Source organism: Pezoporus wallicus, unplaced genomic scaffold, assembly GCF_028554395.1.
Source record: "Pezoporus wallicus isolate ANWC-B61680 ecotype Strahan unplaced genomic scaffold, APGP_CSIRO_Pwel_v1 contig_2908, whole genome shotgun sequence".
In the NCBI taxonomy this organism is placed as follows: Eukaryota; Metazoa; Chordata; class Aves; order Psittaciformes; family Psittacidae; genus Pezoporus; species Pezoporus wallicus.
This window is the reverse complement of record NW_026642179.1, coordinates 7274634-7285617: the sequence shown is the minus strand read 5'-3', so window position 1 is coordinate 7285617 and position 10984 is coordinate 7274634.

The window sequence follows — 10984 nt, the reverse complement described above, 5'->3', positions numbered from 1 at the left end:
CTTCCCCTCTCTTGTTAAAATGATTTTGTGCTGTGTAAGTGATTAATCATTAAGAAGAGCAGTGAAGAAGGGTTAACTAGGGTTATAAAATGCTCATGGGATATGGAGGAACCAGGCTGAAATCCCTGCCTCAGTTGATATTGGTTTGCTTGAAGAAAAAGGAGCACTTACAGCAGAGGAACCTAAAGGACACTCCTCATGTAGGCAATAAACAGATACGGCTCTTGTCTCAAATGTGGGATTCACAAGGACTTGAATCTAAGTTTTCCATTCTCTGTAGCAATTCACTGTAAGATTTCATATGCCTACTGAGGACTGGGTGTTCTCTCAATCTTGACCAACAGTACCCTCTGGGGTTTAGAGATGTTTCCTCCCAGAACTGGTACATGCATTTTTCCCTACCTGCAAAAACTTCAGTTTCATCTAACTGATGTATTCCAAGAAGAAACACACTCATGCAGTTCCTTACAAACTCCACATTACCTGAATCTCACTGATTATACTGTTTAGAAAAAGGGTACAGTGCTTTCTCCCTCTCTTCTGTAGTTCGGTTATCATTATCAGTAAACACTTCTCTTGTTTTAGCCACAGGTAATGTACAAGAACTGGGGTCAGTCTGCTCTTCATTACAGTTTTTGCTGTTGCATATGACAAAAACAGTTGGGAACAACAGTTCAAGCCCCATTGAACTAAGGCAACTTAGCATTAGTACACTGGAGGTTTGGCACAAGTTGAGCTCATCAGACTGTTCCCTTTCCCTCTTGGCACTTGATAGCATAGCCCAGGATGCAAGAAGCAGCTGACACAGCTTCTGACAAAGAACAAGTACAAATGTCAGAGAGGTAAGTTCACTCCAGTGGAAGAGATTCCTTACTACCATGCTTCACAGGTGTGAAAGACAGCTTTCCCTCTCACTGAGGGAGCTGCTCTAAGCTGTAACACTCTCTCCGTCTGTATGCATACATGCACACATGCATATACCTTTATAGGTATAGCTCTGAAAATTTATTGTTTTTTCCATTACATTTGCTTTCAGGCTTTTTTGCCAAGCTAAGGAAGGAAGAAAGTGAGAGCACTTCAGAAAGAAACCAGCCCATACCGTTCTCAGCAATAAGAGAGGTAATTTTGTTGTGTTTTCACCCATTCACTGTGCCACACACAGTCAAGAAATATTGGCAGATAATATGAACACTGTGCTCTTAATTTTGATGGTTTGTGGGTGCTAGGCACAAGAGAGGAAGCTTGCTCTGGAAGGAGTCAGAGAAACGTAGCAGGCAGCAGCACCACAAGCTGAATTTTCCCTGAGGCAACACGTCTAACACAATTGGCAGCTCATTTCTCCTGCCCTTGGATGTGAGCTGCTTCTGAATGCCTCCCTTGTGCTAGTGCTGGTACTGAGCTAAATGTGGGATTGGTGCCAATGATTACAATTCCCATTAGCTGGAATATACATTAACTTCAGAGGCTGTGGACCTCTCCAGCAAGGGAATAGGCTGCTGTATACAGACATTATTTTTCTGGAAGAGAAGGAACTCTGTTGTGTGCCTTTTACTCACTCACACAATCTGTTTGTCTAATTTTCTTTTGTTTGGTTGGTTTTCATTTGGTTTGGTTTGGGGTTTTTTTGAAACTGGCACTACTGAAAACGACTTATAAGGGCCCTGGGCCAGATTCATCACTGCACTGTAGCATTTTAGGTTGTCAAGCAACGTGGCACTGGGCGTCTGCAGCCTGCTGGGGATGAGGACATAGCCCAGCAACAGGCGGCTCCTCCAGCCTGGCAGGATGGCTGGGAAGTTTGCATCTGCCTTTGCCTCACCACGCACGTACACACAAGGCAAGAGGATGCCCTGCAAACCTGAGTAGAAAGAGCGGAGTCACATCTGGGAAGAAAGTCTCTTGAAGCTGCAATGTTTTAAAGCAGCTGTGAGAGCTCTTTTGAACGGAGGGCATTTCCCATGGTTTACCTTTGCTCCTTTATCCTTAAATTAACCTGCCATCCTGGTCAGATTTTAGCTGTAAGCATGAGTTGTTAATCAGCTATCTCTCCTCCTGAAGCCTAAGATACAGTCTATGGCGTTAAGATTCACTTTACAGCTGTTTATCAAGAAAAATCCTGGTTCACAAGTGGGAAAAGTGTGTCTTCACAACATTATTGTCATCCAATACTTCATATGTTCAAGGTATCGATTGTTACTTTAGTCTGTGCAGCCTAGGAGATTTAATTGGTCCTGCCCTCCTTTTCCTCTACAAAGAGTGTGTTATTTTTTGGGCTGTCAGTAAAACTGCGTCTCAGCTTGTACAATCAAGTTGCTGTTTCACAAAAGGGAGCCGAGGAAAGGCCTGGAGAAGTGAGGAGCTAGCATCTGCTCTTGAGTGTCCTCATTCTCTCCCACCACTGAAACAGGTGTCTTGATTTTTAACATTGAGGAGCTGGTCATTTTTTCCACCTCTTAAGTCTACTAAGCAAATTTGCATGCTAAATGTCTCTGTTGGTTAGGTCCTTGGAGAATGAACCAAGATGTGACCTGTTTGAATGAAATAAAGTGAAAATTCCTTTGTGGCTCACTACAGAGGCACAGCATGGTGGATAAACGGGACACCTAAAGCCCTCCAGGGCCTCAGCAGAGGTGAGGGCTCATATGTGCTGAGTATGGCATAGACAGTCTCTGGCCAGAAGTTTTTACAGTCTAAAGTAATAAACAGATGAGGAACAAGGGCAGCATTGTCTTCTCTTTTCTGCACACAGGGAACTAAGGCAGAGAAAAGTCAATGGTTTACTCAAAGTTTGCATTTTGCCTGAAGCCTGTATCACACAAAGAAAGAGCCAAAAAGGTCCCCAGATTCCTCTTGAAGACCTTTCCTACAATGTTGTTCTCATATTTGAAAACTCTGATGCTTCAGAAAATTATTAATTGCTTCCTGAACCTCTGCCAGCCAGGCATACTGGCAGCATGGAAAAAGTAAGTCTTACAGCTGTGAAGATCTGCACATTCTCAATAGATCTGGGGTGTCAGGCACACGTCAGACCTTCTGTTTTTTGAGAGTGTTTTGACTCCCTGCATCCTCCCTGCCTGAAAACTGGTTTAAGGGGCTTATTTAGGCCACATGGCTGCTCAAGGGGAAAGGAAGAGCTGGACCACTCTTCTGCTTCCATCTGAAGGATACGGGTTGAGCTGTCCTCTCACCTTGCTCCTGTTTTAAATCACCTGCATTCCCCTGAAAGGCCCCATCGAAGCTACACTGGAGTAAACAAGTGGGAATGTCAGTGAACCAGCAGAAGATCTGGAAACTGGAAGAAGTTTTCAGAGCAGGAACAACTTGATCTGGCTTTCACATTGCACCTCTCATTGACTCAAGTTTTATCTCAGGCCTGTTAAAAAAGACCCCAGCTTTGATCAGTTCCTGTGCCAACATGCTGATACCATAACCCCATCTGTATCTGACACTCATTCTTAATCTCAACCCTCTTCTGTCATCCTCTTTGTATGATCCAACCTCATCCCGCTCTCATTTGACTCTTTATGTAATGCCACTGCATTACACCCCTTCTCTAATGCTGTCACCACATAATCCATCTTTACTGTGTCTTTAATCTCCTAGTTTTACAAATATTAGCCAGAGCCTTTGCTTTTTTTTTTTTTTACCCAGGACAATTTCCATCCACAGTTTCAACAAATTCATGAATCTAGGATTATATTCTAAGCCATAAAATCTGTAGAAAGCTCTTTTCTGGCTCTTCTTGGTAATAACTTGTGGTAATGAGCTTATGTTTATTGTTTAATATTTCTCTTTGCACCAGAGATGGTATCAGTTATTCTTGGTTTTGTATTGTAATGTTCTGGTTTTGTTTCTTATTATTTTGTTTTTTTATTTAACAATTTGTGTCTTTATTTACTGAGGAGAATTTTTTCCTGCTATTCTGATGATTTAACCATAAAACTGCCCCTGTGAATGTTCGCGACTGTCATTATTGACTTTCTAGGCTGAGAGACAGGAAATTCTCTGCATAGCTGACCTTCCTTTATGATATTAGCAGCAATTTGTGACAGAAAATTCTTGTCTGCTTCATTTCAGACCTTGTCCTGCAGTAGCAATACTAACAGCATTTTCTGTTGCTTAACTGCAAGTCATAGCCTTGATGTTTGCGTTGGCTGTGTGCCACTGGAGCTTACATTGGCAGCCAACAGGTTGCAAAAAAGCAGAACTGATGAAATCTTTGAAAAGTTTAATTTTCCAAAAGGGTTATGCTGCATTACCCAGTACAAACTACATCCCTTTAAGCTGGTATAAATCAGTACAGATTCTCTAAGGTAGGCGTACCTCTAGTGATTTACATCAGCAACTGATCTAGCAGCTGCAAAGAAAATTAACAGTCTGTATTTTATAAGGTGCAACAAGTCAGACTTCCATCAGTGACTTTCCATGGTAGCATCTCCTCGTTACTGTGTCTCCATGCCTCTTCCTCTGTGAATAGGTGTGAGAAGCACCAACTTGATTGCTGCTTGAGGAACGGAACAAAAATACCCTTATATATTGTCTTCAAATTTTTTTTGGAAAAAGTGGCATCCTTAATTTGTAGCACAACACACATTTGATAAAAACAGCCTTACTAGCACATCAGGTTTATGAAGTCTTGATTTAGGAGAGACCCTGGCTCAGCATTGCTGGGTTTAACTGTGAGCATGCTCAACTTTGCTGTGAGCCATATTCACAGCCCCAGTTTCAGTATCTCAGCTATCTGTACAGTGCCTGGGGAGAAGGCCTGATGTCTGAGAATGATTCACATAATCCAGGCTGAAGCAAAGAGACCATCTAAGCTAGTCAAGATGAAATACCAAGGAGAAAGGGATGTATTAAATATCTTTGGAGCTTAAAGCTAGTGGGAGTTATTTGTCTCTCCTCAGGTTTTCATTGCAAACATGAACCCCCTCCCAACTTTTTATGTCTGGAACAGGAGAGGGTTCTCTTCTTAATTAGTATACTTGACTAGAATCCAAGAACTTGGATTCAGATACTTCTTGAGCTCTCATCTCTTATGTGAGTCTGGTGAATAATGAAATATCAATGGAATGTATTCTGCTTCTAAAAAAAGATGGGTAAGTAAGTAGTAAGGCCTGCATCTTCTGTGTGAGTGTTGTGATCATGGTGAAAGAGTGGTCCTTTCATTCCTTCTCTCTGCCACAATGAATTTTTAATTCATTCCACAGATAGAAACAGATTCAGCAACAGAGTTGGAAAGCTCCATCACAGAAGATCCTGTTATTCAGGTCTTAGAGTCACCACTTATGATATGTATTCACATTTCCTCAGGCAAAGAAATTATCTGGCCCAGGACACCATACAAAGCAGGCAACTTCTCAAACAATTAAGTCAAAGTAAAATATGTGCCCCATCTGCTTCCTGATTATGTGGAAAAAACCTGAAATGGGCAACATGGGACTTGAGAAGGGGCACTTGCAGCCATATGTTTTTGTAAATATGAAGGCAAGTCTCAATATTTTGTTTGAAATATGAAATAGGATATGAGCAGCTCTGTCTTTTTAAGGTAGATACAGTGATACAAGCATTTAAGGAGCCTCCCAGGAGAAGCTTAGGCACACAAGGAATTCAGATATCTGCAAAGCTGCATGGGCAGAATTTAAATGCTGGTTATTTAAATGCTGATCTGTAAAGCATCAGCTCAGCGTCTAAGTGCTTTTGTGACCGTGAGCTCAGATAGCTGGATCAAGGTAGCAAGAGAGCTCTGGGGCATAAGGACAACTAAAAGATGCTTCAAAGTCCTTTCCAACTTACAACTCCATTGCACTATATGGCTATGTGAGGTTCATCCTGGCTGTTGTTACTTTGAGGCTTGGTGAGATTCTTCCATCTAAACCATTGCTGCAGAAAGATGCAATCTCATCTGAGCAGCCAGCAAGAGACACTATGGACAATGAGGTTCAAATGCCAGTAGTCCAGTTCAAAAGAACTTCTTTTCTTCTCCTGGGAGCTTGTGTACAGCTATTTTTTTCCCCTTTCTTTGTGCTCCTAGTTATGAGGGTATTTCTTGGCCTCTTGTGAAAGCTACTTTCTCTTTTTTGGTAGATAGCACTGATGCTGTGTGAGCTGCTGCAGTGTCAGATTAGGGCCTTGTATTTGGGGCATAGGAGGGGATCAGCTTTTGGTTTCTATTCCCAGCTCTACCATCAATTCATTCAGTGGCTGAGTCACTTTGTATGTCTCCATTTATACATCTCTGTGGTGGGAAGGAGACCAATGTCTGTGTCACGCATTAATATTGTTCCACTGTGCTGGCATACTAGCAGGCAGATGCTGTATTGCCTATGGTGCAAGGCAGGGCTCTGGCTGCAGAGAAAAGTTTCTGGTTCAGAGGAACTTCCTCCCCACACATACTGTTTTCTAGTTGAAATAGGGCAAATCTAAGAAAATATCTGTTTGACAGAAGATTTGCAAGGGACTCTCACAGCTACTGAGGTGTCAGGGCAGAAATGTAATCCCGCCTTGGGTTTTGCAGAAGCTCATCAAAGCCAAAGCTGAACTGACATCATGGGCTGGTACTCTCCAGTGAAAAAGAGATTATTTTTCTTGGAATACCCACAGGCTGCTGATCTTGGATCACCCTTTGCTTCTCTATTCTTTTTTTAGATTTCAAGTTATTTCACACAATGAGCTACTAAAGAGGACACGTAAGGGCACCTCCCCTGAAGCACTGGTTGCTCCAGAGCATCCCTTGGGAAATACAGGGTTTCTAAACTCCCAGCCTGCTGAAGTTGTCCTATGACAGCACCTGTGATGAAAAGGCCAGCTTTGGAGTACCAGCTGCCTGCTGTCACTCTGCATGGGCTGCAAAAAGGCAGCTGGCAGCTTTCCTGTTCAGTCTTCACCCACTTCTTTCCTGCCTGCCCTATTTCCAGGTTCTTAAAAAGACCGTGTGGGAGTAGCAGTATCTACAGACACTGAGAGCATCAGGATGGAGGAATCAAATGGAATAGCTGCTCCCCTAGTATCTAATCATATCACTGAGAGCGGCAGAGGTGTCCATTTTCACCTCAAACAGCCTGCAGAGGCAGCAGTCAGTCACATCTTTCCTGTGCCTGAAAGGTCTAGAAAGTACTAGGAGCACTGGAGGACTTGCAGCTTGGGTTGGAAAAGATCATGATCTGTAGATCAGCCTGGTCTTGAACACTGCCAGGGATGGGGCAGTTACAGCTTCTCTGGGCAACCTGTTCCAGTGACTCAACACCCTAACAGTGAAGAACTTTTTCCTTATATCTAACCTAATTCTCCGCTCTTTCAGTTTGAAACAGTTACCCCTTGTCCTGTCACTGCATGCTTTTGCAAAAAGTCCCTCCCCAGCTTTCTTGTAGGCCCCTTTAGGTACTGGAAGGCTGCTATAAGGTGTCCCCAGAGCCTTCTCTTCTCCAGGCTGAACAAGCCCAGCTCTCTCAGCCTGTCTCCGTAGAAGTGCTCCAGCCCTTGGATCACCTTTGTGGCCTCCTCTGGACTTGTTCCAACAGGTCTACGTTCTCATTGTGTTGAAGGCCTCAAAGCTGAATGCTGTACTCCAAGTGGGTACTTGAGTGAGAGCAGAACTGAAGGGCAGAATCACCTCCTTCAATGTGCTGCTCCTGCTCCTTTTGATGTAACCCAAGATATGGTTGGCTTTCTGAGGTGCAAGCACACACTGCCAGCTCATGTTCAGCTTCTTGTCAACCAAAGTAATCTGAAAGTGTTTAATATTTATAAATAGTGAGGATTTCTACCCTGCTTTAGCATTCATTATAGTTGAAATGATTCAAACCTCCAGCATAGGCAGAAAATGCCTTTAGCTTAAACTGAGCTACTATCTAGTAAAATATAATAATGAGATAAATAGAAGCTGTATAGATGAAATGCCCTGAGCATGCTTGAAAGATTTATTTCCTGGCTTCAGCTGGAGGGCTTTCTACTAGGAAGGATATGATTTTCTGTGTATGCATCCATATGGGAAAGAAAAAGTCCTACAGGTTTGAGGGGTATTTACACTTCTCAGGGGCATGCCACAGGGAAACCATTTCTTATTTTACATGGAACTGTTGTACGTACAGGTGCATTTCCTGTAAGAAAAAAAGATGTGAGTGCATGATTCACAGTCCTAAAGTAAAATTTGCCCTTCAGTTGTGATACATGAAGAGAGGCAAAGCCGGAATTCCTGAAGACTGAGCTGAGGAGTGTGGCCTTGAACCACAGACTGGGAGAGTTCGTATTTGAGCTCAGATAAGGAAAAGGCTGCTAGAGAGGATTCTGTAGCCAGACTCAGATAAAGGAGAAATACATAATAATAATTAAAAAATCACATATAATGTAGCTTCCGAGCAATATTTCTAGGGTCTCAAAAAGGAGAGAGCAGTAGTAATTTTATACTCTCATATCTCTTTGAGCTGTATGCCAGTATTCTCACATATCTCTTCTGTCTTTCTCAGTTGCTGTTCCTCTGTTGCTCCAAGGGTGCTTGCTCCAGAGGCTGGACATGGAAGGGAAGATTACGGAAGGAAATACCTGGGATTTTTCTCCTCTCCATTTCTAGGCAGAAGTGACAACGAACAAGCAGAGGAAGTGTCCTGTTGCTGACAGCCAGGAGGTAGAGCCGTTCTGCAGAGCTCTTTCTGAAAAATAGTTCTGATTCTGTTTTAGAGGGTGATGGCGCCTGTCTATGCTCCTTCATTTTCTTCTATCAGCTGCTGTTTTCTTAGAAATTATATAGAATTTCAGAAGAGTTTCCATCTCTTCATCCCCAAAACCCACTGAAAACGTGTTCCTTTGTTACTTCACAGGATTTTAAGTTTTCTCATAATTTTCTTTCATTTCTCAAGCCTGCAATGCACATCCCAAATGCTGCTTCTCCCTTGTCTCACTCTGAAACATATTGTTCACAGACCCTGCTGACATTACTTATTATACCAGCATAGTTAGTTAGGCTGATGTAGTCACATGCAGTTCTGGTGGGTGCAGTTCTTGTGTCCTCAACATAAAAAGGACATGGAACTGTTGGAACAAGTCCAGAGGAGGGCCACAAGGATGATCAGGGGACTGGAGCACCTCCTGTATGAAGACAGGCTGAGGAAGTTGGGGCTGTTCAGCCTGGAGAAGAGAAGGCTGTGTGGAGACCTCATAGCAGTCTTCCAGTATCTGAAGGGGGCTTATAGGGATGCTGGGGAGGGACTCTTCATTAGAGGCTGTAGTGATAGGACAAGGGGTAACGGGTTAAAACTTCAACAGGGGAAGTTTAGATTGGATATAAGGAGGAAATTCTTTCCTGTTAGGGTGGTGAGGCACTGGAATGGGTTGCCCAGGGAGGTTGTGAATGCTCCATCCCTGGCAGTGTTCAAGGCCAGGTTGGACGAAGCCTTGGGTGATATGGTTTAGTGTGAGGTGTCCCTGCCCATGGCAGGGGGGGTTGGAACTAGATGATCTTAAGGTCCTTTCCAACCCTAACTATTCTATGATTCTATTCTATGATTCTACATTAAGGAAGCCATTTATATCCACTGTGTTTGCTTGCTAGAGAACGTTTATTAAGGTGGTTTACTAAAATTAAGGGCTACTTCCTCAAGCCCTCCCTGCTGGTTGAAGTCTTTCCAGTAGGAGTTACACCACAATGTTTTGTCTTCAGTGGTTGACAGATCATTATCCCCTTATTATGGTGTAAGTAAGTTGCACCTTCTTGATGAAAATTGTCTTGATGTACATCACCTCAGTATTGCCATTCTAATGAGTAGATCCACCTCCTCCAGACAGCAACTCATCCTGTTCCAAGTGTCTTATGTGAGCTAAGTAGGAATAATCATCTTCTTGTGTCATCTGCTTTTCTTTCTCCCTCTCTCTAGTGAATGTTAAGCTAGTTTACTCCAGCTCCATAATTTCTGGACAGTATGAGTGAGCCTACTCTTAGCTTTAACTTTCATTCAGACCCATCCTAAATATGTTACAGTAAAAAGAGTACATAGCAAAAGAGTTAGTTAGCCACCTTCTGCTTGAATTACGCCTTTTGTTGTCTCCTTGGCATATAAAATACTGTCTTACATTCATACGCTGTAATGTGGGAGTAACCTGAGGCAGCCTGAGCACAGGAAAATCTGTATATGTAGGAAAAGAAAGGGAGTTGCCTTAAGCAGGACAACCTTATTTGACCCTCCTCCTTCCTTTACAGCTGGTGTTACTTGAAGCTGGGACAAAGAATGAGGGGACTCAGGCTAAGGCCAGATGTTGGCATGAGGCATATAGGAGCTGAACAGGTTTTCTCCGTGCCTTCCTGCTAGTGCCCATTAATTGTGAGCCACAGTGCCCTCTGTCATTCCAGCTCTTGATCCTCTCCCTTAATTCTTCTATTCATACCTTCTGAGCTGGAGTCTCCTTTCTTATGTGCCATTTTTACACCAGTGTAAATTCATGTTTGTGGATTTGCTCCTGGCTTACACTCACCTATAAAAGAAGAGAATTAGACTCATCACTTCTAGGCACCACATGGAGTATCCCCTATCCCTTGATTCTGCTAAATACTCCTTATTTTTTGTCATTCTGTTCAACACAGAGTAACCTGCTGTTATGTATTCCAGTGCTGTATTCCCACAAAGCACCCCTCAATGTTGCTGCTACAGCTGTGCCAGGGACAGTAGGTACCTGCAGTTTCCTACATGCTGGGCTGCTCTGGGGTAAACACTTCAGCGTTGTCTTCCGTCGGGCCAAGGTCAAGGAGACCTCTATCAGTAGCCTTGTCAGCACCACCTCTCCACACTCAGACTGGCTACTGTAGGTTGTCTTTAGGATTGCTTAATATTCCGTTTAGTATCATTGAAGAGCCAGTTAAGGATTTAGACCTTCCTGTTCTCTTCACTGGCCAAATGATCGAAAAGACCAACTGGTCTAAAGTGTGGCATTTTATGTTCTTAGTAAAGGACTGATTATATGAATCACAGTAGCAAAATGTTCTTGCAGAGCACAT